Below are 27,183 nucleotides of genomic sequence, written 5' to 3' on the forward strand. Positions count from 1 at the left end.
ATTTTCTTTATCATAAAAGAATAAAAGTGTGTTTGGTAAGTTATTACTAAATCAGTGTCTTAATATAGTAATAGAGGAGGAATAATGAATTTTATATTAATTAAATTTTGGGTTAAATATATTTTGTATGCACATAGTTAAAGATAGATATAGTTTATATGGTTTTGAAGTATTAGGGGATATAATGTTAGATGTATGCATAGATGATATTATCTATAAGTAGATTATAATGTTAACTTAAGGTTAACTGGATGTAGTTAGTGTGGTTGAGATAAATGTTGTTATCCCCCTCATTAGGTTTTAATTTTGCATCTCGCATGTTGAGTTAGTTCATAATGAGTATATCTTTGTAGTGACTTAGAGCATTCTTAGTATATCTTTGTAGTGACTTAGAGCATTCTTACTTTATATGGAATATAAAGATATTTCTTTGAAGAAGATAATGTTATTATAACAAGGTGATTTTAATTGCATTGTTATTTCTATCTTATATTCCTCATATAAGGTGTTGTATTTCCCTACCAAATGGTTTTACCTACAACACATTAATCCGAGACTACTATTTCACGACCACATAGCAAGAAATTATGATATAAATTTGCAACTGCTTATGAATTTTTCTAAACCAGAAGATACATACCTACTCTACTGCTCCGTAGAATTAAATTCATAATCTAGTACGCAAATCATAAACATGCAATATGAAACATCACACATACACAGTGATTTATCTAGAGGAAAGCAACTGCTTAAAACCCCTTCCTATTTTTATTGCATTAACCAAAGAATGAATATGAAATACATATGCTTGCTCAAGCTTGAGCACAACCTGCAAGTGTATAGTCTATCCCTTTGCCTGACTGACTGACTCTGGTCAACACTTAGCCAATTTTCAAGCCCTCCAATCCCCTATTGCCTTGTGTTGTTCCTTGAGAAAATAGCCCCTATTGTTTAGGGATTTTTCCCTCAAGTGATTGAGAAATCCATAAGGTTAGATCTCTAATTGCATACACCATCTGTACACATTGGAATAGTCTAAACTTGATAGTACACTACCTTGGAATCTCCATCTCAACTCAGTAACTCAAATTCTCTACATGCAACAATTATTTTGGGTTGATTGATTAGTTATATGGATGATCATTGAGTGAGACTGAAGTCACACTACACAACTTGACCTTCCACTAGTTCCTCCAACAACTAGAACTAGTTTAACTGATAATAACTCAATGTAATTGAATTGAATTGTTACAAATTAGCAATCACTCATTCTTATCTGAATTCAATGCCTCCAACTTGAATTAACTGAGTTAATTGAGTGACAAAAGCGATGCCGCCTCAGTTAATTACCTCCAAGATTTTTTCTGAAATGGAAATTCGAATTTTCTCTAGTTTGACCAAGGAAAACTCAAACTGAAATTTTCTTGTTTAATTTTTCAATGGTCCCTCTAAGCAAGAAAGGGATTATCAGTCACCCCTATCCTGCCTCTATGGAACTCGAATTTTCCTCTTGACAAATCCTTTGTCAAAATATATTCATCTTCTTCCTCTGTAGGAATGTATTCCAGCAACATTATCTGCCTCTACACACAATACCGTAGATGGTGATACCAAATATCTATATTCTTGGATCGATCATGAAATACATTATTTTCAAAGAACATGGTGCAACTCTTTTTTCTCAATAGATAACAGTTGGATCCATCATCTGATCAAACAGTCCCACAAGAATCTTTCCCATCAAGATTGTGTTGAGCCTCAAACCTGCACCTTCCTATACACCCTCTCAGCCTTCTTTTTCCACTTAGTTCATCCATCAAGCTGTTAAATCATTGCATTATAGTCTAAAAACAGCTTCTGACATGGTTTTCTAACTATGCTTATGACTGTTGTTTGGTTTAGATTTTTGTTCAGGCAGCTGCGGAAACTTGTCAGTTTCCGCAGCTAGCACAGGTTTCCGCAGCCATTTTGTTAAAGGCTATGCTACAGGTGTCCTATGAAGAAACAAGCCACATGGGCAAGCTACAGGTGACGTGTACATGGAACGTGTCCCTTCAGATCAGCCAAATCATCCATAAAAGGTCACGGTCAACAAAGGTCAAAGGCAAAGCCAACTAAGGAATTTAGCAGTGCCACGTCTCTGTTTTGAGCACGTGAAGTTTTACGTGGCATAGTCCTCAGCTCATGGAGATATTGGCACACCTGGAGATCAACCCCGTAACCTGAATCCAACAACTACCACTCCGAAGATTTAATGGACATAATGACCATTACGCTAGATCTCGAGCTGAGGAGATCTACGTGTCTCTGGCAACGCAGTTGACAACATAGGATTTAGGAGTTAGTTACAGCACTTCTTCATTATAAATAACGCGTTGATAAACGCTGTGTAGAAGCTTTTGGAGATGTAATTTTTGAACTGTTGTTATTATCACCCCACTGCACTCTGTTTTACATATTTTGCTGCTGCTTTAATACATGAGAAGACTACTTTCCTGAGCTCGTTTTTGTGACTGTTCGTTGACTGGCTGAGGTGGCAGAGGGCCCCTGCGCACTAAAGCCCTGTATAGTTTTCATTTGATTTTATTATGTTTCTGCTTTCATAATTAGTAGCTTGTATATAACATGTTGTTTTGATGTTTTTAATTCACTGTTGTTTACATTTTCATTTATGTTTTCTTATAGCTGTCAGCTGATCAATGCTTTTCTATAGGTTTTCTTAGGCAACTCAGGCAAATTTTCATCTTTTTGACAACTATTGACATATGAGATCATCTTGTCCTTCCTGCTAATTTTCATTTTCTGAAGTTTAATTCCAGCACTGTTATTTTTCAAATTGTGTTTTGCTTATTTATTTTTCTGCTACTTAGACATCATACTACTCATTTGTTTATGGTTTCTTTCTATAGTCAAGTGACTCTATTAGTAAGGAATCAGAATATTACTTATTGTAGTGTGATTTAGTTTGCTTTCTTGCAATTTAGATATCATATTGCTTAACTTATTCATGATTGCTTCCCATAAGGTAGATTGAGCTGAAGGGTAAAGGATCAGAAGAGTTGAAGTAGTGTGATTAGTTTCCTTTATGCAATTTAATTTCTTGCAATTTAGATATCATATTGCTTAACTTGTTCATGATTGCTTCCCATAAGGTAGATTGAGCTGAAGGGTAAAGGATCAGAAGAGTTGAAGTAGTGTGATTAGTTTCCTTTATGCAATTTAATTTCCTGCAATTTAGATATCATATTGCTTAGCTTATTCATGATTGCTTCCCATAAGGTAGATTGAGCTAAAGGGTAAAGGATCAGAAGAGTTGAAGTAGTGTGAATTAGTTGCTTTGCTTTTAGTTTTTGAGTTGCTTTAAGTTCAGTTTTTACTTTCTTTTTCATACAACAGCAAGGATACTGGGCCATTGTCATTAGTTCACTGTTTGATACATTTACTTCCTCTTAAGAATTGATTTCATTACAGTTGTTTTAAAGCTTTCTTTTTGAACACTTTTAAGTTTGGAAAATCACTGTAGAAATCACCATTACCATCCATACTTAACTTTCATTTTCGCCATCACACATTAGGGAAAGATAAATCCAAAAACAAACTAAAAAACTCAAAAACGACAAAAGACTAAGGAAATGGTTATCTTGTACATATAGTGCACTTCACTTTGTCAGTTTATGAATCCCAGATTGACATTTTAAATAGCAATTTAGAACACACTAAATTGACCAAACAGATTGCCTCACATGTTGCTTGACTGACAACCATGTATTGTGTTTCTGCGGAGCTGAGTGCCACAAATCTTTGCTAATTGTTGTACCATGAAACGATTGCGGACCCAACACTAAATTTCCTCCTGATATACTCTAATGGAATCGTTTCCATTTCTGCATCTATGAAGCCACATAGCTTCACTCCCTCTCTCTATCTGTACCATAGTCCAAATTGTGTAGTGCCTCTCAAGTACCATAGAACATGCTTATCTTCCTTCCAAAATAATTTGGTTGGCCTAACCATAACTTGGCTTAATTGGTTGACTTCATAGCACATATCTGGTTGTGTGTTCACAAGATACATTAGTGAAACCACAAGTTGTCCATAAATGGTGGCCTTCACTTCATCACTTGAAGTGCATCCTCTTTTCTCTAGCTGGTTGCTAGAGGTGTCTCCATGGGTTTTCTACTCTCCATGTTGAACTTCATCAGTATCTTATTTGCATATTTTCCTTGAGAGAAAAACAGTTATCCATCTCCTTACCATACTTCCTATCTAAATAAGTAGTGCATGAGTCTCATGTCCTTCATTTCAAATTCTCTTGCAAGGTCCTTCTTGCAAAATCTAATCAACTTCTCATCACTAGTTAAAATAAATCATCAACATATAAGACAATAATATACAATTTACCTTCAAACAAGATATGATAAAGGTTTGCATATGCTTCACTTTTGGTGAAGCCTAAACTAGTGAGATAGTTTTCCATCTTGGTGTACCAAGCATGAATGTGCTATGCAACCAACTCACAAAATAGAAGAAAAGGTAGATCAAAGACTTCAAAATCAGCCTCTTCGAGGGGGAAACCTCCTTTACATTACATAAATGAATAATTCTTGGATGATGCAAATGACAATAACTCCTTTCTATATATAGGAGTCTAAGTGGTCTGTGGTGAAGTAAAATTATAAGTGTGGACACAAACAAATTCCTCTAGCCCGATAATGGATCTAGCCACAACATATACATTCTATGGAAGATTTCCTTAGGTTATAACTAATTAAGAGGGCCTACCTTTTAGTCCGCTTATCCCGTTTGAGGATGTCCTTGCTTGTTCGCTCCAGCTCTCTCTCGCTTCCTTCTTCAAGCACCTGAAACAAGTAAACAATAGCAAACAACAATCGTTATAATAGACAAAATTGTAATTCAACCTACTTAACAAGTCAAGAAACATTAAGCCATGAATATGTAAGATGACAAATCATGTAGGAAATCAATTGATAGTTGCATATATTAATATCAAAGAGAGATTACAACCATTGTCTTGACATTGCAGTCCTCCTCTGACAAGACCAGGTTCCCACACACTTTTACTAGCATCCCATGATGGCCTCAATCCACAATAGTTTTAAGGCTATTCCCTTTAGGCTTCACTCCAAACCAAATCACACTTCTCCCTCACACAACTAGATAACTACAACTAGTAATAGCTTGTTGTCTACTCCAAACAAAAATAACAGTAGCACACCAACATTAACACTAGCTTGTGCTTGGGAAGAAGGGAGGTTTATATAGGATGAATGGATGGGAAATGGATCCTATTCTCATGGGAGAAAGGCTTATCCCTTGAGTTAGTTCCATCATTATAGGGGAAATGGGCCCAAACTGACATCCTCGATCCCATCTGTTATAGATCCATTTGGGCACATCACTCCCATCATCCATATCCCACACATTGCCTTCCCCAGGTCCCTCTTAACCCATATTATGCTCAGCCCTAGTGTTTTAGGGCTCATCAAACCTTGATGTCAGTTGCTACATGCCCCAAACAAGTCACCCTTTTGAATGCCTCCTTCCTAGACATTTTCATGACTTGAAGACATCCTGAAATGACCTCTAAAGGGACTAGCACAAGTAGGCCCATGTAAGGGTGTGTTGCAAAGCAGTTGAGTCCATGCCAGGGTGCTCTACATAGCACTTAAAACCTCTTTCACCTGCGATGGGTGAGATTGAGCGAAATTCACATAGGGTTGGGGGAATATTCTTATATCTTTGATTCATCTAGAAGTTTCCCTCACTTAACAATTGCTATGAGCTCGAAAATGGATGAGGAATGAGTTAAGATGCATCCTATCCTCTCATCCCTTCCTCAATGGAACTAATTCTAAGTATGGAAGGCCATTCAATACCCCCATTTATGACATAACCTCCTTCATCTTCCTATAAATTGAGCACTCATTTAAGTGATCAAGGGCTAGACTATGTTGAATTCTAAGGAGATAATGTTGCTATGATAATTGACTTTGAGACAAGTATTGTTATGTTACAAGTTTTTCATGCTTTTGATGTGATGTGGATGGGATCCAAGCTGGAGGAGTGACTTCGAATCAGAGTTGTGATTCCTTCTTCTATTCAATAAAGTATTTGAACCTTTTTCCCATATGATTATCTTGTTATATGATGCTTATATGTGTGAATGTATTTGATTCCATTTACTTGTATTCAGTAGATATTTTGCTTTGATCGGTTCTTTGTCTTCTTTTTGTGTTTACAGGTACTTCTCAAGCGTGTTAAGTACGGGTAGGAGCGACATGATCGATACAAAGGAGCCAAGAGGAAAGCGAAACTACAAGTAGGTCTTCTCATCTTCTTTGTCTTATCTATTACTTATAGGAAAAGGCTAAAGTTCTTTAAACTGTTGTTATCGATATGGCTACTTATCTAGGGAATTAGTATTTATCCGTAGATACCAAATTCTCCAAAACAAATTGGCAACCATATTGGGGAACATTCATCATTCCAAGTAGCTTATCCACATCCTAGGACACTCTAGCAGACCTTACTTCCTTTCATTGATTGTATTTCAGCCTTGTTGAAGTGTTTTTTGGTAAAAAAAATTCAGGTTAGATGACTCTTGAGTGGCCTCTCAGGAATCAACACAGGCTTGGTCAGGGGATAGTGCTCTGCAGAGCAGCCTTGAGTGAGAGATAGTGCTCTGCAGCGTATTTAGGCCCTCTTTGACCTGCGATGATCCACCTTAGGGAAAATTTTCACCTTTGGATTGGGTTTTTTCTCTAAATTTCCTTCTGTTTATGTTTGTTGAAAGATCAATGATGGTAGTATCTCTTAAATTAACTTGCATTTCCTCTTTCTAGCCCTACTTTGGCTTGATTGATTAATGTTTCTTAAATGATTTCTTTATCATTATCATTTCATTTCCAAAGTTAGATTATAGTTGATTAATCTTTGATCGAAAGAAAGTGTCGTAAAAGTCTTATTTTCCTTCGAAACAGAATTGTCGCAAAGTCTTCGTTCTTGTAAAAATATTGATTGATTATATGTGCATTTGTTTCCTTTTGTTTTCATCATAACATTAAGGGAATTGAAAAGAAAAACTTGCATCGTGCATTGAAAATTTTTGTGTGTGCCTATAGGAATAGGTTAGGGAAATTGCATTAGATTGTGCTCTTTGCTCTTTGATTAAAAGAAATTTGATTGTTCTATCCCTATTAACTAAGATTTTCATTGTTAAAGTTAAATGGAAAGAATGTTTATCATGATAGTTGCATTCTAGGAATTGTAAAACATAGATCGCACGGTGAACCTTGAAAGGAAAATTCTAAAGAAGTTCAACTTAAAATTCATCTGAATTAACCTAATGGTGCATTATGATCTAAAGCAAAACATTTAGAGGTTCTAGGCTAGAGACGTGTTCTGGCATCGTAAAAAATAGCAGTTGTCACTAACTTGTCTGCAATACATCCCGAGTGTAATATCACATTCCACGTACGTGAGTATATCATAGCTCATCCACGTACCTTCGAGTATATAGGGAGGTGTTACAATACGTAAAGTATATGGGAATTCTCTCACTGTGCGGTTTTGCATTAGACAACGTGAATACGGATTGGGCCTCTACGTACTTTCGGGTATATATGGGAGGACAACACTAGGTTGTTATCCATCCTTAGGTAACCGAGTTAGCCACCTTGTACACTGTGATACACTGAACACAGCATTCGGGGAGATTGCCTGCCCATACTTCTCGGTTCGCCAGGAGGTATTCTGCAATTCACAGTTGCTTGGTAATCCTTTTTCCTAGATCGTCCCTCTTTTGTTTTGTTATGTTATTTTTATTAAAATAAAGTGAATTGACCACGGATAACATCCTCCACGCTCGCTCCTTAGTTGATCTTAGGTTGAGACATATGGCAACAAATCTGGAGGTCACCGATCAAGGAATTCCTTTTGATGGGAATCCTAATCCTTTTCCTCCTTTTGGAGATATTGGTGCTCCTTATATGGCTACATTATCCCTTCCGGGATTTACCATTGGCTTGCCAGTATGGTTGTTTTCACCCTCCTTGGTTCAAAATGTTGTGATTTCTCTGCAATCGAGTACTCCTCCAACTGGACAAAATCAACCTCCAGTTGACCCTTTTCCGTCTTCCTCGGTTGTTTCTTCCTCTTTGCCTAGTGAAAGTATTGGCACTAGTAATCAGGTGGCTATGAAGAAGAAGAAAGGGAAGCATAAGAAGAAGAAGAAGAAGCAAATTCAGCAGGGGGGCAACCAAGAAACCATTGCTGTGAATGCAACTTCTGATGAGAAACCATCCGATAAGCATCACAAAGTTCGATATCCATGCAAAATTTGTACGGGAGACCATCTTCTTCGAAATTGTCCTGATATTCCTCAAATCTTAGAAGAGTGGTCTTCTCGTTCACATCATCCTATGTCATCAACTTCTGGAGATCATGTTGGTGACACACCATCAACTAGTGGTAGTAAAGTTCATGGAAAGAAAAGTAAAGTTAAGTTTCCTTGTAGGTTATGTGAAGGGAATCACCCCATTCACCTTTGTCCCTATCTAGATGAAGCCAAAAAAGTGTTGGATAACTGTCATGCTTCACCGCAGCGAATTCCATCTGGTTACAGGAGACTCTCTCTTAATCCTTCACTAATTGATAAAGTAACTGACCCAAATCAACCGTCGGTCAAACCCACTCTCTCTGAAAGTGAATCCTATGAGTCTATACCTGACCCAAATCAACAGGTCAAGGAAATAGTTGACCCGATTTCACCTTCAGTTAATCGTACTTTTCTCGAAGAGAGTTAATATGATACCACTCAGGTTCTTTTCGTTTCTTTAGATTCCAATGAGCTTGGGAGCAATCCTCCTGTTCCATCAAGGCAGGAGGAAATCCCTCCCACTCTCATAACTCAAGGGGATAATTCTCCCGTTCTTACGGTACCCCCTCTGAGTAGTATGGTCACTTCCTTTGATTGGAATCGACTAGCAGGATTCTGTCTTCCTTCTTATGTGCCTTTCCAGATCATAGTACAGGTTTGTAATATGATTGTATCTAGCACTATTATAGATGAAGGTGCATCTGTGAGTATCATTTCCTCCATTGCTTGGAAAGCGCTTGGTTCACCGCTGGCTGTGCCAGTTACCCAGAATCTGTTGGCTTTTAATAGAGGAACCAGTCAACCATTAGGGATCCTTCCTCAGTTGCCTATTACTTTGGGAGGAAAAATTGTTTACCTCAATGTGGTCAATTAACAGTCAAGTGGGTTCAGATAAATCAATGAGTTTTCCTTGAGCGATTCGCTGACAAGGTGGTTTGAATTGCTAATGTGAGGTTAGATCATATTGAATGTCATATCGAATGTGTTCCCATCACTTGAACGCCTCCGGGGTCTAGTGCAAAAGACCCTACTCTTGTTACTTCATTATAATCTCAAGTGAAATATGTATGCCTATAACTTTGGGTTTTTTTATTGGAAAGTAGAAGTCTCTTTAATCATGCTAAGACTATTAATTTTTTTTGAAGTTTGGACAAGTTACTCTATAGGGAGGTGGTATAAAATACATAGTTTCTAGCTTAACAGGTTGACACCACCTAATATTAAACATGGTTAAGATATGCAATTGATTGATGTATCTAGTTATTATGATTTAAACACCTGCTGGGTTGGTCGGCTAAAAGACCAATATTTCAAAAAACATGAACCACTTTTTTATCTGAAAGAAACTATCATCAGCTATTGTTCCTTACCTGGAATCCATATAAAATAATGAATGGATTCCTTGGGAAAGAGTGGACAGTCATCTGATTTAGAATACAAGCATCACCTTAGGAAAATCAATTGACAACTGAGTCGATTCATCTAGAACAAAACCTCCAAACAATAAAGCAATATTTATATGCATATGCTTTAAAGTTAAGGTGGGTATAATTTATCCCCGTGAAGCACTTCATTTCCTAACACCAATCAAATGATATTAAACTTTTTTTGTTCGTGTTTTTTTTTATATTATAGACAGTGTGGGGAATGATCTAGGGAAACCTACCATGTGCTTCCTTGTTTCCCCAGGGAGATTGGCAGTTTCCAATGGTTAAGGAGAACCAGGGGCTTCTCGACCTTCTCATTCCTTGCCTTCAAATTTATCACACAAGCCTTCAAAAAGAAGGCGAGATAGTAACAACAAATGAAGTGCAAAAGTACAAACTGATAAAAGTGGGATTAGGATGCTTCTGAAAAAGGGACCATATATGGTGCTAGGCATGGATATGTGATTAAAGACATTGATTATGAAAGGATGTTGGATGGTGAGGGTCCCAATATGTCTCATTCTCACTATAGCTCTGTTTGGATTCTCCAGTTACAAGCAATTTTTTCTTTGAATGGGGCACTGTGGCTCAAGGTCGATAGTGACTTTATGGTTGCACTAAATTAGAGTGACCTAGATATCCTATAAAGGGAAAAAGGAAAAATAAAATCTATATTTTCTTGTCTATTTTCCGGATAAAATCTTTATGATTTTCGACATCCTTATGTTATATATTCAAAGAATATAAATGGTTCAACTTTATTTAATCTTGACCGTGCATTAGTCTACTTCAAGTTAAAGAAATTAATGAAAATAAGCTTCCAGAGTCCTAATGTTGCTTCAATTGGTAGACACTACAAAGTAAATGCACAACTATCAAAATCCACTTAAAAACACGGTGGCATCCAAGTACTAGTGCTATCTTAACTCATTGTTTGTGTGATCTAGTCCATTAAGTTTATCATACTTGGAGATAATGTTTATATGGTAAATTTGGTTTTAGATTTGGTTGATAGAATATCTCAACTCCCATATTCATATTTAGAATTAGTTGAATCTCAATCTAACTATATATCTATATACTGTTTGTTAATGAATGTAGTGTAAAAATAGTTTCTGGTGTGCAATCTGATTTTCTAGTTGGTATCAAAGCCCGCTTGGGCTTGGGCCTGGCTTCCCTCATGGGGAGGCTGAGAGAAATAGAGTTTGCGTGTTTGTCTTTAATTTTATTGTGTTTGTAACAACGCTGAAGCGATAACAACATCAACAGCGCCTGTCATCGACTAAGCCCTCACTTCCCTATCATCGACGGATTTCTTGCTTCCTGTCCATTTGATTGGGCTGTTGAGAATGCAGAAACAAGGAAAACCTATAAGAATAATTGAGGCGACCCACTGTACTATTGTGAAGAACTACTGCTGGTGTGAATAGAGAGTGTTGTGTTGCTTAAAAGGTGATGGGTCTGCATGATGGTCTGCGTCATATCATTGTGGACAATGTCAAAGGTAATTGAAATGATCGCTCCTTCCCACAAAACAATGAACAAAAAATTTCAAAAATAGCACAGAGATTAGGATTGCTAAGCAATAAGACGTGTGTGTGATCCGTGTTGCGTGAAGAGGGGGAGAAGGGCATGGACTTGCAAACTGGCATGCCCAAGTTATCCACAATGCTAAGTTCGATGTACTGACCCTCTCTTTCTTGTGGGAGTGTGTTCCTGTTGGCAGTTCATTCACCGTAAAACATATTTTAAGACATCGGGTATTTAGAGTGAGATATGCGTCTCAAAATGTAAGTCGATGCAGACAGATTATAGTATTACACGAGAAACATGTCGTTGGTCCTCCAGATCTAGTTGCAGAGCATGTGTGCATTCTTGTGTCGTGCTACAACATAAGAATCCACATTGCCCCTTGAAATTTTGACCATGACTCAAACCCAGTAACCAAAACAATTGTGAGGCCAAGGCAAAATAAGAGTCGTTGCCAAAACTCATAAGAGGAATTCATTGTTGTGGCCATACCCAGTAACCAAAACAATTGTGAGGCCAAGGCAAAATAAGAGTCGTTGCCAAAACTCATAAGAGGAATTCATTGTTGTGGCCATAAGGGCTTCCAGGACCTCCATTTGTTGCTCCAGATTATTCAACTTCTCATTCCGTACAACGAACCTATTCCTTGCAAAAATATCGTGATAGATGTGCATATATGAAGTTTTGATAAATTCTACTATGTGCGAGTTGTGGACGAGATTCTACCATCTGCAAGAACGCGTGCAGGTCCACAAATTTGTGGGGTCAAAGAATTTGTCTCGTTGCTCCTACCAATTTGGAATGGACTCCCACACTGATACATGAAGAGTCTTTATTTAGAAGAGAACTGTTCATTGGTTTTGTTGTCATGACCGTTGTTGCCCCATTTTTTTCTTTAAAGAGTTTGTTTTCTTATTCTTTAGTTAGGTGCATAACCAATTATTTTACAGTATAACATAATTCAAATCGATGGCTCTTGGCGCTTGAAAACCTCTGAACATATCATTGGTTTAATTGTGTTTACATACTGTTGTGGTTTGTTGTTTTTGGTGCTAGGAAACCCCTAAATAATAGATACAGGTTACAATATGAGATCCAAGTGTGTGAATCAAGTCAAGTTGTTTGATCAATTTTTGAACACATTTAGTATTAAGACCATTTGCCTGCAAATGATGGATAGACAAAAGTGAAATATCCGACAAATGGTGATTGGTCCATAGGATGGTTCATTACTTGACAACTCTTATCGCAGAAGCCCCAACGAGTCGAATTGTAAATATTCTTCATCTTGCAAAGTTAATCAATGATGCTTTGAGGCAAGCATGTGTTAAATGGAGTTCAAGTGACAGCCCGAAGTAGTGGATGAAGAAAGAGAAATGTTTGCAAAGATTCCAGAGTGGATGTGAGTGTTGATGAAGACCAATGAGATAAAGAACAATTATGTTGTTGTAATATGTATTCTCTATATCGTAATTTGTTTTATTTTTAATTTTGACATGTAAGCATTAAGGGAGACACTTGGAGATAATGCTTACATGATAAATTTAGAGTTAGTTTGGGATTTGCTTGAGAGAATATCTCAACTCCCATATTTATATTTAAATTAGTTGGATCTCAATCCAACTATATATTTGTATAATATTTGTAAATAAATGTAATGTAAAAATAGTTTGTATAATATTTATGAATGAATATAGTGTAAAAATAATTTATAGTGTGTAAAATTTTCTAGTATCATATATCGTAACGCAAATTTATTGTCATGTTTCAAATAATTTATAGTGGACTTAGCAGATTTAGTCATTATCAGCATGATCCACATTAGATTGTAAACGGTGTTATCAATATTGTATAAATATTCTACGTTGAACGTTAAAATGGATCAATATTCATTATTCATGATGTGAGTAGGTATGACAAGATGATCTGTGGCTGTCAAATGGAGTTAACGTAGGATAAGTATATGGCCATCATTAGCACATATTTGCTCCATTGAATTTAACAAATATGACTCCTGGAAATGCGTTGTAGCACTTAATATTAACAAGTCTTCTACCAAAGTTGCCAAACCTGCAGTCAGCAAATACTCGACTGGCCTCAGGCTCATCAGAAACCAATGTGTTGAAATTATGATATTAGCTATTTACCTTCCTTTTACAAACCCCACAAATTTGCAGAAACAGTCCTACCACTTCGTTGTTTACAAGTCCAGTCGAGAAACTGACGGCAGGCCTTAAAAACGTCGTTGTCGGAGCTGTCAGAGTCGCCAGCACTAGTGACTTGCATGGAAATGTGTAAATACACATTGTAATAATGTATTATAGTGTATATAAATACTATGGAGCGTGCATTGCAGAAACATGTTAGGCGTAGGTACGCTAGCCTTCCTATTTCAGTTATGTCCGACCTGCAAAGACGCTGTCATAATAATCTTGGAAGTCCTTACCATATTGAAGCAGACAGCAAGTTGAGAAGAAAAGTCAGCCATCATCCAATGAATATATGAGTGCCCAATGACAGCAGGTTTAAATGAGTGCTTATGAAAAGTCTACCATCGCCCACTTTTTCTATATGGGATCTTCTACGGAGTTTACGTGTATGCTGTATGACTGTTCGCCCACTTTTTCTATAGGAATCTTCTACGGAGTAGTAGGTGTCTGCTGTATGAAAACAGTCGTTGCAAAGCTGCAGTCCAATTCTCTTTTCATTCGTGCCGTTGGTTATATTTTGAAATAATCTGATAGAGATTTTTGTAAATCTAAGTAAAAGTTGTTAAAAAATTATAATTATTGGTGTTTTAGACGGTTTTGACACTGCTGAACCTATTTCCACCATAAAAAACATGATTCAAACAATGCATCTACAAGATTTCTTGAATTTTCTTTTGCCCTGATTCCGACCACTTTTGGCAGTGTGGGCAATTCCTCCCCCTCCTTAGAGGACTCCCATGAGATGTGTACTCATTGTCAATTTTAGTGAGAGCTCCATTAAAACTATGATGACACAGTATATGCATTTATTATTCACCGTTTGGTATTATTATATACCTTGAATGTATGGTATGAGGTATTTAGTTTTGCTGACTGCGTATTAGTTTGTATTTGCCCAAAACTTTAAGAGGCATTAGGATTCGAATTTTGTTATTTTTTATTACTATTTAAATTTATTTATTTGTAAGGTGATTGGTTGAAGTTTTATTACGAATAGTTTAGTAACTTTTGTTCCTATTAGTTACTAATTTTTTGTTTTTAGTTTTATTTCTTTTTTATTTAATTTAATGATTTTTTTCTGTCTTTTTTCTATTATTTCTTTCCTTGAATTATAAACCATTATATATAATAATAAAAATAAAACATAGACAAATAGATATGTGTATATTTTTTTGTCGATCTTTTCGGTTATGTATATGTCAATTAGATCATCCAGCTGCACGATGTGGCAATATCATGTGACTTATGTGTTTTATGTGTCCTGTTTTATAGCACTTGACTCTTTGGTGTCCAGTGGTTTTGTCTAAATATGTCCATGTAAAATTTGTTCAACCTGTCTTATGAATCTGGTCACCATTTTCATGGGAACCATATAGTTTCACTGTTATCCACAGGTCATGCTGTAAATATTGCCTCAATATAATATATTGCTTTTTCTTCTGAAAAAATAGATATGTGTATATTACATTCAACAATACAATATTTTATTAGTTGTTTTATTTTTGCGATAAACTCTGTCTTTATTATTTTTTTTGTTTAATTAGGTTATATTTAAACTAACCCACATGTACTAGCTACTAGCTACTATTTTAAAGATAGTTTATGGAACTAGCCATTTTATTGTGAAATCTTACAATAAATTTTTTTAATTTCTAGATAAATCCCTAGCTAAATAGATTATTAAGAGCTAATTGCCATAATATCTATCTAGACTGTCTTTGAAAGTTTCACCTTATAAAATAAAATACTTTTCTCTTTCCATTTTTCCAAAACAAACAAAATATATATATATATATATATATATATATATTATAGATTACTCTATATATTAATACATATGATGATGATGATGATTAACGTCCGCTGAGACCAAATAATGGTCTATCGGACCTAAAGAAACAAATTATCTATTTTGATTTATGCTCAAAAAGCTTGGAGAGAAGCCTCCCGAGCTCACTATAATTTTGACATTGTAAAAGGCTAGGAAGGTCAGTATTGTAACAAAGATTGTGAAACTGAGATCTAATGTGGTTATACGCAGGGCATTCTAAGAGAAAGTGGTTTTCATCCTCGATGTTCCTATTCTCACATATATGGCAAATCCTTTCCGTCCATGGCGTTTTAGGAACTGCCCAACGACCTGTTTCACTATGGAGCTCATGAGAATTCGTTCTAATCTTTGCTATAATAATTTTCTTCTTTGAGCTAGTTAAAATAGAGAGATACTTTTGATCTTCTAGGGTGGGGTTGATGACTTTCTTATAATAACTTAATTTTCTTTTAGCCGCTAAGTCTTTCTCACACCACATTTTTTCTTTGAACTTAGAAGTAACAATATCTTTAATGTTATTTATGTTTTGCAATGCATCATTTTCGTTGATCTCCCAATAGTTTAACCAGGCCCTTGTGTCTTTATGCCACCCTCGATTGAGCCTTAGGTGGTTTTGGCTAGAATTTAAAGCTAGCTTAGGAAGTCTATGATCGTCTATGTTACTGATTTTGTGCTTGTACAACAGAAACCTAAGCATAGCTACGCTCTCAATAAGGGAAAGACCTGCTTCTATAAGGAGAATAGGATAGGGTGTATTACTTTTAATTTTCAGGTTATAAGTTATAAAACGCTTCTGGATTTGCTCAATCTTTCTCCATGATTCTCTGGAGATGCTGCAACCCCAAACCTCACAGCCATATAAGATAACAGGAGTGACTAAAGTTTCAAAGAGGAACTTCTTTTTATCCCACATTACAAGGTTTGCTATTTTACAATTATTTTCAAGACCAAAGTAAGCTTTCCACCCCCCATTAATCCTTTTCTCAATGCTATGGTTCCAATTGAGCTTGTGATGAATATCAATTCCTAGGTACTTGTAAGAATACACTTCCTCCAAGTTATTATTGTCGTACATAAAATTAGCATAAGTGTCCTTCTTGGATTTGATAATCATAACTTTTGTTTTGTCAGTGTTAACAGTCATACCCATGGTAGAGCAGAAATCCTTAAGAAGCCTGAGTTGCTTATTAAGATCAGATGGGCACCTTGCCAAAAGAACAATATCGTCAGCATAAAGAAGAAGGATGACGACTATCCCAGCTAAGATCGTGCCATCACATCCTGCTTCCTCTAAATAGCCTTCGAGCTTATCGATGTAAATGCCAAATAGGGTAGGGGAGAGGGGCAACCTTGTTTAACTCCGATGTTACACTTAATATCTTTCGACCACCCTTCATTGCTCTTTAGCTTGGCAATTACATTCTCGTATAACCTTATAGCGGCAGATCTCAACTCGAGAGAAACCTTTAGCTCTTCTAATCTATTCCAAAGGTTGTATCTAGGAACTGTATCGAAAGCCTTTCTAAAGTCCACAAAGCAACAAAATAAATTGGATTTCTCATTACGACATTCCTCCGCAATGATCTTAAGCGTAACAAGGTGGTCTATTGTTGAGTGATGCCTTCTGAAACCTGCTTGGCCTTTAGCCCACTTGTTACACAGTAATTTGTCACCATTGGTCACCGTCCCTGTTACCCCTGTTTCCGTACATTGGAGGACGCATTCCAGGACCTGTGAGCAGTGACATAGCCTAAAAACACTTGCATTATGTTCCCCTGAGTATGTGCTTCATGTTCCCTGAAGACACCTTCTGCAAATTATCCCTGAAAAGTGCCTTTTTTCCATTGGCGCGGGTCCACAGTGTCTTACCCGCGCCAGTCACTGAGATCCTCAAAAGGGGGTGCGATCATTGGCGCTCTGTCTTAGAACAACACCCGCGCCAACCAAGTTTGGTAATGATTTTGACAAACGCGCACCCATATGTTTTTTCCCTTCAGAACACGAAGTCTTTTGAGGATAAAATCCATCTGATAGAGGTCGAGAGTCATCATCTATCCTTGACATCTATCCACAGCGGATTTTCGGAGATAATGTCAATCCACAATGGGTGTCCTGGTGCATTGTATCTTCCTCCCTTCTCCATCTATAAAAGTATGTCCTCATGCATTAGACAAGCTAGTTTTTGAGTAATGCTAGTTGTGATTATGCTTGTCTTGAGTGATAGTAAGAGTCTTGAAGCATAGGGAGGTTATGCTGCCGGAAATCTGAGAGAGAGAAGGTCTATTGCAAGACATACATAACTGCTCGCCCAGCCAGAGGATAGGTTCAACGTCAGAACCTTGGTTGTATCTTTCTCTGCTTATTATTCATTAATAAACGACTACTGTTATGGTTCCAATCTCATTGTTCATCATGATAATGTTTGGTTTATTTCCTTTCTGACTGAAATATAGTTGTATGTTAGTGGATTTTATGCTTGTTCTCGTTTTGTTCTTTGCATGTGCAGGTATCCATACGTGGGGATCGCAAGGATTGTGACCTGCCGGAGCAAGGGAACGAGAGTATCAACTCTTCTTCGACATTAGCGTTGGACTCCAGGTTGGTTCTTGTAATCCACTTTTAATATGCAACTAGGAACCTGCGTAGTAGCGTGATTTGATTGTTGCTAGTTCCATTTTGGGCTAGTGGGATCGCCTCTGTCCGCAGAGGGGATTTACCTCTCCAACAATTTGGCGACTCCACTGGGGAGGAGCTATTTGTTGTTTGATTCATAAACCTTGGACGGAGTCTGAAGCACGGCCAGGCAGCCTTTGAAACGCTATTGCTTTGCATTAGCGGAGTAGATCAACGCCACTTCAGTCGATCTCCGGTTTGGTTTATGAACCGAACGGCTTGGAGTTTTGTCTTGCATGTTAGTTTTCTCTTGCCTGTTTGTATAAATGAGCTTTCTGGGTCAGCTTTGAAGCTGTTTCTTGCTGTTAGACCTGTCTGAGTACTGTTGACCAGACCCTGGGCTGTTGTATTTATTTTTTGGGTCAGCAAACGCGGTTGGCGCGTTTTTTCCTCTGACAGTCGCGCCAGTTGGAGCAGGTTACACAACAGCAACTCACGCCAATTCTTTGATAGCGCAAGTTGCAGGCTGACAGTCGCGCCAGCTCTGTGAATTTTGCCAGTGTGTTTGTTGAAAGCTCTTTAAACTCAGATTTTTGTCTTTGTATATCTTTTGCAGCTTCTGGAAGTGTGTTGGACCTCTGTTTGACTGGTTGTTACCTTTGTCCTTCAGTTGTTTGCTTATTTCTATCGATTTTGTATCCCAGCCCTAGAGCATCTAGTGGCTTTGCATGTCGAGCCTTCTGTGGGAATTTTTGGTTTTTTATTATCCAGTCAACTTTTTGGTTGTTTTCCGCACCGGTCTAGTAGTTGTTAAAGCTTGTTATTCCGTGCTTCTGGGCAATTCACTTCTAGCTTGTTTGGATTTTGCTTGACTTCATTTGAACTTAGATCACATGGTTCATTGAAGGTCTGTGCGCTTTTCGTTGTTTTGACAGTTCATCTTGGTGTTTCAGATTTGGTTCTCTTTGCATGGAGTGAATTTTGTTTGTTTATGCCTGTTAATATCTCTTGAAATTTGTTTAAATGCATTATGCCATCTTAAAAGAAGAAAAAACAAAGGATCTTTTTGCATTATATTAGTTAGCATTTATTGTTATTTGTTGCATTTAAAAAGAAAAGAAAAGAAAATTTTCATTTCTTGTTATTAGCTGCATTAGGATCTTTGTTGTTTGTTTATTGTTCATTTTGTTTGTTTGAAAATATCAACTCTCCTGTAGTTAGAATTCATTGAACGAAATGATATAATTTTGGCATATAGTGTGCATTTAGGAATTTTTGAGATATCACATACGGTAGGACCAAAAAACTGAAACTTAATTGAAGATCAACTGTAAAATAAACCGAATGAACCTAACAATGCATTGGAACCTAACGCACATATTCTAGAGGTCTAGGCTAGAGACGTGTTCCGGCGTCGTAAAACCTGGTAACTATTGCCTCACTGATGGTTGGGTGATTCCTCCTGAGAGACAATAAGTACCAGTACGGATTGAGCTCCCACGTACCGTCGCGTATATACGGGAGACCCCACTAGGTTATCATCCTTTATCCATAGGAAGCCGAGTCTGCCGCCTTACAAGCCGTAATGCATTGAACACAGCATTCGGGAAGATTGACTGCAGTACGGGAAGTCCTTGGTTTTCATCTGATTGCCAAAGTGTATAAGCAGTTTTACGGATTGTTTGGTAAACCTTTTGCCTAGAGTCTCCAGAGTAGTCACTTTTGATCCTTTTCGGACTCCTTAAAAGAAAAGGTGCCTGTGAGCGTCTTGTCACTTCGTGCTCATTAAACATTCGAAGGAGACTAGAGTCATATTTTGTCCTTTTCTCGACTCTTAAAACATGAAAAGGTCAAGTTGTGTCTTTGCGTCCTAAAATTTATTCGGCCACGATAACATTCACCCAACTAGATTTTGTTTGCGTTAGTTTGAGTAGGGGTGTGTCTCGGTAGATTCCTTAGGTTTTGTGAAGTTTCATCCTGGCAAAATTACCAATTTCGTCTTCTTCCGAGATACCGGTTGTGAGTCTTCCTGTGGTTCCGAGTATACAACCACTTAGTTCTCGTGCCCCAGGTGACGAGACTTACCAGTTTCATTGGAACCCTACTTGGGAACCTTCTGAGGACAGTGTCCCTTTTTGGGACTATACTTCTCCTCGTGTTTCGGTCCCACCTTCTTCCTCTGACATGGAGGATTTGTCCCCTACAACGACTGATGAGTCCGTTGCGACGAGCGGTGAAATTCCCACCGCAACGGACCCTATACTTGTCAGTAGCACTCCCACTACTGCAAACCTACCACCAGGCTATAAAGCAGTAAGGGATACTATGCCCTCTGGAACTCCTTTCATGGGTTCTATTTGGTCACCACTCACTTTTCCTACCACGGAGCCTTTTACTCCGCAAAGTCGCAGTACATCTGTTACCTCAATCACAACCGCTCCAACGGTCTGTGCAGCCTCTTCGACTCCTATTTTTAGTCGTCCTTCGGCTTCCTTATTCGGAGTCTTTGATCCTACGTCAAATGTCCCAACACAGGGGCCATACGATCCATATTTGCCGTCTCAACCGTTTGTTGAGGTATCAGTTCCGTTGTCAATTGATTGGGTTTCCACCTCTTTCCACGGTGGTCAAGTTTCATCTGCACAATCTCCAAGACAACCTCCTCAAGACCAACAAGGGAAATCCTTCCATGGAAACCCTTTTGCTTCTGGTGGCCCGTTTTTCTCTTCTTATGTTCAACCTTCTGGTAACTCAGGTCAGTCTTCTGTTCAACAAGCCCAACCTGGTATCCAGCAAGGTTATCCTACTGGACAAATTGGTCAATCAACTGTTAACCCAAACCAACCCAATGTCCAGTTTGGTTCAATATCTGGACCAGCTGTTCAACCACATGCTCAGCCTACCGTCCAGTATAGTCAACCTTCTGGGCAAGTTGGTCAGCTTCAAATCCAATCAGGCCAACCAACTGCCTAGCCCACTCAGCCATCTGGTCCGTTAGGACAACCTTTAGTTGTGCAACAACCACAACTCCATTCCCAGCAGGCACAACCTTCTGGGCAGGGAGGTCAACCCCAATATCAACAAGGTTATCCTTCCGGCCAGATAGCCCAACCAACAGGACATCTTTTTGGTACTGCTCAACCTAGCTTTTCGCCCCAGGCTGGACCCCAACCCCCGTCTGGTTTTCAAATGCAAGCTGGGGTTCAATCCCAACCGCCTTATCAACCTCCGCCTACTCCTCAAACTCAGTTTGGAGTCCAGCCACCCTATGGTTACCAGCAACCTCAAGGGCAACCTTTGTTTGCCCCGTATCAAAATTACCAACAACTGCAGACGAATCCTTATTATCCGCAACCATATGGTGCTTCTGCAGGACCGATTGGTAATCCATGGAGCGCTGGGGGGCAAAACCCAAATCCTTACGGACAAAACCCTATGGGGCCAAATCCGTCCGGACCAAGCCCTTGGGGGCAACCGCCAGTTGGTTGGAACCCTGGTGCTCCATCCCAACAGCAGCCCCAGATGTCCTTTAATCCTCAATTACCTTTCTTAGCGACTTTAGAATTACCGGATGTGTCTAAATTGACTAATGATCCTATTCTACATAATCCATATTGGCCTCCGGTTCCAACGAAAATTCCCGGTGACTGTCCAAAATTCGATGGTAAGCCTAATGAGGATCCACAAGCTCATGTCATGACTTATCACCTATGGTGCTCATCCAATTCATGGCTTGATGATTCAATTCGGCTTCGCCTTTTTCAAAGGACTCTCACCGGCTCTGCCGCTAAGTGGTATATTGAGCTCAATCGCGGATCCTTTCAGGATTTTAACTCCTTGGCTATGGCATTCCTCACTCATTTTCAGTTGCCCGTTCGATATGAAACGGGTACACACCTCCTCACATCCTTAAGACAAACGACGGCTACGCATATCTCTGATCATATCCATGAATGGAGACGGCGTAGACGTATGATCAAATTTTGGATTCCCGACCAGCTTCTTACTGATTGGTTTACGACTTCGTTCGTTCCTCCAATAGCTCGGGACATCGCCATGGGAGCGTGTGTCACTGAAGAGCAAGCTATCGCGCGAGCTCAGTACCTTGACTTGGTTTATTCTCAGTCAGGTACATTGTATGATTATCTGCCTGATGCCCCTAGACCAGGAACATCCAAAGCCCCGCCAACACCAACTGTTGACGGTATTATTGGTACTGTTAGTTCATCCTCAAAGAAAAATTCCGCGAACCCTGGGAAGCAAAAACCACCCGTGTCGAATGAACCCACTTCTCAGGTAATACCCACTTCGAATGTTACTTCCGAGGTCAATGCCGTCCAATCCACCACGGCGGATAAAGCCTCGAAAGGAAAGAAGAAAGGGAAAGCAAAGAATAAGCCAGATCAACCTAAGCCGGAAGCTCCTAAACCTCCGCCCGAGGACGGTGCCAAGTGCAAACCCAAGTATCCTTGTCTTATCTGTGATGAGGATCACTATACCAAGGACTGCCCGAGGCGGTCCGAAGTTAGTCGTTTGTTGAAAGGCGCTCCCGCGACTCCTGCGGTGCTTAAAGAACCCTTTCCCTCACAACAAACTCAAAAAACTCAAATGGTGGTTGACCCATCTCAGCCTCCCTCTTCCTTCGGTTCTCAAGTGTTTATGGCTGGAACAATACCTATCAATATCAATACTCAAACAAAAGATTATCCGCCATCTGTCGGGAAGGAGCCTGAACTACCCTCTAGTGCTCCTCCGTTCAGTTCAGGTCCACTCCACATTGAGAGACCTACTATTGAGACACCTCTTCGACCCCCTCCAAAAGGAGTACTCCGGAAATCTTCTTACAACCCAAACGCTCGTGCTGCACAACACTACAATATCGTTGAGGACCTAGCGCAGACTCCGTCAGCTATGTCCGCTTTAGAAGTTCTCCAGAGCTGCCCTTCTCAGAGGAAGTCCTTGCTATCCGCTATTGGTGGCATAGACCCGGCAGATTCGGATTTAATTACCTTTGACTTAGAACGCCATACGCAGAGACTGCCTCCCCAAATCGCATTCCTTATACAGGTTATCATTGACTCCAGAACGATTCATCGTACAGTCATCGACGAAGGTGCTTCAACCTGCATCATGTCTGTCGCCTGTTGGAAAGCTATTGGATCTCCTACGCTGAGTCAGTCTCCCACAACCTTGGAAGCTTTTGATGGACGAGCCTCTCATCCTTATGGTATACTCCAACGTTTACCCATCACTTTGGAAGGGAAGACAGTCGAAATGGAAGTTGAAGTCGTTGATGCTACTCTTACCTACAACCTCCTTCTCGGGCGTAGCTGGATCTACGTGATGAAAGCTGTTGCTTCATCTCTGTTTCGTATCATTCGTTTCCCTCATCAAGGGAAGATTGTTACCGTAGACCAGCTATCTTTCTTCACTTCCTCTTCTGAAGGTAACATCCCTTTTGTGGAGCATACCTCCAAGTTATCTGAGAGTCTGGGAGTTGGACTTTTCAAAGATCCCGCCCTTATGGGTGTTTTTCCGCTCCCACCTCCTAACGTCGCCTCTGTTAATATGATCACTACTCGTTCTGATCCGTGGATCATTCCTCCCACCGACCAAGTAGATTCTTGGGGCAACAAGATGCCGTTGAGTCCTGCCGAACTCAACTACGTTGAAATTATTGCTGCATCGGCTCCCTCTTCCGAACTTGCTCTTTCGAGCACGGTTCTCCATTCATTCGATCCATCCTCAGGGCTTGTAGATGAGGCTTCTTCGGATCCTTTGCAAGAAACATTCTCGTCCGATGAAGCCATTATTGAGACTATGTCTCTCGAGGAACTTCCTTGGCATGATTCTCACCATCGTTCCTCGTTTCTCCCTGCACCTCAGGATATTCTCACTTGCCTTGAGCGGTTTGCTCCTTGTCTCCCACTGCAAACACCTGTTCAGATTTATCAGGTGTCTTCTGAAGGGAATATGGAAAATATTACGCAAACCCAGCCCATCGACATCTCTGTCAAACCAGGGGTTGTCGAGCATCTTCATATTGGAGTCACTTGTACTCCCGAGGAGATTCAACTTTATTCTAACCTCTTTCGCGAATTTCGTGACGTTTTTGCATGGTCCTACGAAGAAATGCCCGGCATTGATCCTAGCATAGTGGTGCATGAGATAATCACGTACCCAGGTGCTAAGCCTGTTCGTCAACGTTTACGCCCTGTACACCCCCGAAAGGCTGCAGCGATTAAGGCCGAGGTAGAGAAGCTTCTTAAAGCTGGTTTTATTTATCCTATTCCGCTCACAGATTGGGTTTCAAATATCGTACCTGTGACTAAAAAACAAGGTACAATCCGTGTTTGTGTTGATTATCGTGATATAAATCGAGCCTGTCCTAAAGATAATTTTCCCACACCATTCATTGATCAGATTATTGACGAGTGTGCCGGAAGTGAAATGTATTCTTTTATGGACGGTTTTTCTGGCTATAACCAGATCAATATTGCTCCCGCTGATCAACACAAAACTGCCTTTATCTGTCCATGGGGCACTTTTGCCTATAAGAAGCTCCCTTTCGGTCTTAAAAATGTTGGTGCTACCTTCCAACGTGCAATGTCCTATGCGTTCCATGACATTCGACACATTGTACAGCCTTACTTGGATGATCTCCCTGCTCATTCAGCTAAACGTCAGGACCACCCTAAGCACCTTCGCGAAATCTTTCTTCGCTGTCGATACTATCGAATCAGGCTTAACCCTCACAAATGTGTCTTCTGCGTTGAATCTGGCCGACTTCTCGGGTTTGTCGTTTCCCGAGAGGGCATCCGTTTGGATCCCCTTAAAGTCGAGGCTATAGTGAATCTTCCTCCCCCTGCTTCTTTGCAGCAATTGCAGAGTTTGCAGGGTAAAGCCAATTTTTTACGTCGTTTCGTTCCAAACTATGCCGAGGTGGCCAAAGGTTTTACAAAATTACTAAAGCGCGATGTCCCTTTTCATTGGGACACCACAGCTCAGGAATCTTTTGAGCGTCTCAAGGGCCTCCTTGTTTCTGCTCCATTGCTCCGTCCTCCAAATTATTATCGCGACTACACCTTGTATTTGGCCGCCGCCGACACCACCATCGGCATGGTTCTTGTCCAAACTGATGATGATGACACTGAGCATGTTATCTATTATCTCAGCCGCAACCTTTTAGACACGGAAACTCGATATGCTTATGTCGAGAAGTTGGCATTGGCCGTTGTTTGTGCTGTCCAACGTTTCCGTCATTATATTCTGCTGCGTACTACTACTGTGATTTCTGATTGCAACCCCATGACGTATATATTGTCACGCCAGTTGCTGGGGGGCAAGTACTCAAAGTGGATTGTTATCCTCCAAGAGTTTGACTTGGAATTTACCACTGCCAAGTCCAAGAAATCCCTTGTATTTGCTGAGTTAATTTGCTCTTTGCCATCTTCTTCCCCGACCTCTCACATCGAGGATCAAATACCGGATGAGACCTTATTCCTCATTAGCACCCTCGATCCATGGTACGGAGATATAATTATATATCTGCAAACGGCCTCCTTTCGCCCGGGCGTGTCTAAAGACGCTCGGCGAAGGATTCGTCATCAATCTCAACCATACCGTATCATTGGGGATACATTATACCACCTCGGTGCCGACTCTGTTCTCTGTCGTTGTCTTACTCTCGAGGAAGCTGAGCGGGTCTTGAATGACTACCACTCTGGTGCCTGTGGCGGTCACATGTCCGGATATGCTACTGCCCAAAAAATCCTCCGTGCTGATTACTTTTGGCCCTCCATCTTTAAGGATTGCATCCTTGCCGTCCGCTCTTGTCATGAGTGCCAGATATACCAATGGAAGATGCGAGCGCCTCCTGCTCCGTTGCACCCTGTTGTCACCGTCGGCCCTTTTGCAAAATGGGGCATTGATTATATGACCTGTAACCCTCGCTCGGCCAGGGGGCATGGGTTTATTATCGTTGCCGTCGATTACTTTACTAAATGGGCGAGGTGATGCCTACATTAACTGAAGACGGTCACACAGCGGCGCAATTTTTATTTAATCATGTTATTTCACGATTCGGCGTCCCTCAATCCATCGTCACTGATCACGGGAAGCATTTCCGTAATCATATGATGTCGGAATTAACAACCCAGCTAGGCTTGCAGCACGATAGTTCAACTCCATACTACCCTCAGTCCAATGGTCAAGTTGAAGCTATCAATAAGGTTTTGGTTATGATGCTTCAACGTACCGTTGGCATGCATAAGTCTAACTGGCATTTGATGTTGTTCCCTGCCTTGTGGGCCTACCGAACCTCTGTGAAGGATGCCACTGGTTTCACTCCATTTCAGCTAGTTTATGGACTAGAGGCTACCCTTCCGATTGAATGTGAAATCCCTTCATTAAAATTAGCTGTCGAGCTACTTCCCAACACTACTCCGTTAGAAGAACGCCTTCTTTACTTAGAACGGCTGGATGAGACTCGTCGCCTGGCCTCTCTGGCCATCGAAACACAAAAGAAGCGAGTCAAGACTCACTTCGATCAGACAGTACGTCCACGTTATTTTGTTGAGGGAGACTTAGTCCTGCTCTATGATCAGGCAAAAGATAAGCTAGGAGCAGGAAAGCTTGAGTCTATGTGGCTAGGCCCTTACATTGTCAAGAAAGTTCTGCAGAAAGGGGCCTACGAGCTGATTGATTATGAAGGAAACCCTCTTGGGAAGCCCCGAAACGGGCTATATCTGAAAAAGTACTATGCGTGATGCTGGTACATTTTTAGTTTTGTACATACATGTACTCTAGCTAGTGTGTTGTGTGTGTGTGTGTGTCAGTTTTAAATTCGAAACTGCCGCTTATTGTGTTTCTCGCTTCTTGTGCAGATGTCGAATACACCTTATGTTGGTTTCGCTGATGGTGCCTGCCGCAGTACTCGCAACTTGTCCTCTGCGGCGTGGGTGATCTACGATCCTCATGGCGAGATAATAGATTGTCAGGGTGTGTGTTTGGGTCGTACTACTAACAATGTTGCCGAGTACTGTGCTGTAATTGAGCTACTTGCTGAAGCAATTAATCTCGGCATTCGTGCGTTGGTAGTGAACCTGGACTCTCAACTTGTCGTCCACCAGCTCAACGGGCAATATTCCGTCAGAGATCATCGTATTCTAAGGT

Source organism: Pinus tabuliformis, chromosome 2_2, assembly GCF_031772625.1.
Source record: "Pinus tabuliformis cultivar Carrire ecotype Pingquan chromosome 2_2, CPIR1, whole genome shotgun sequence".
NCBI classification, from domain to species: Eukaryota; Viridiplantae; Streptophyta; class Pinopsida; order Pinales; family Pinaceae; genus Pinus; species Pinus tabuliformis.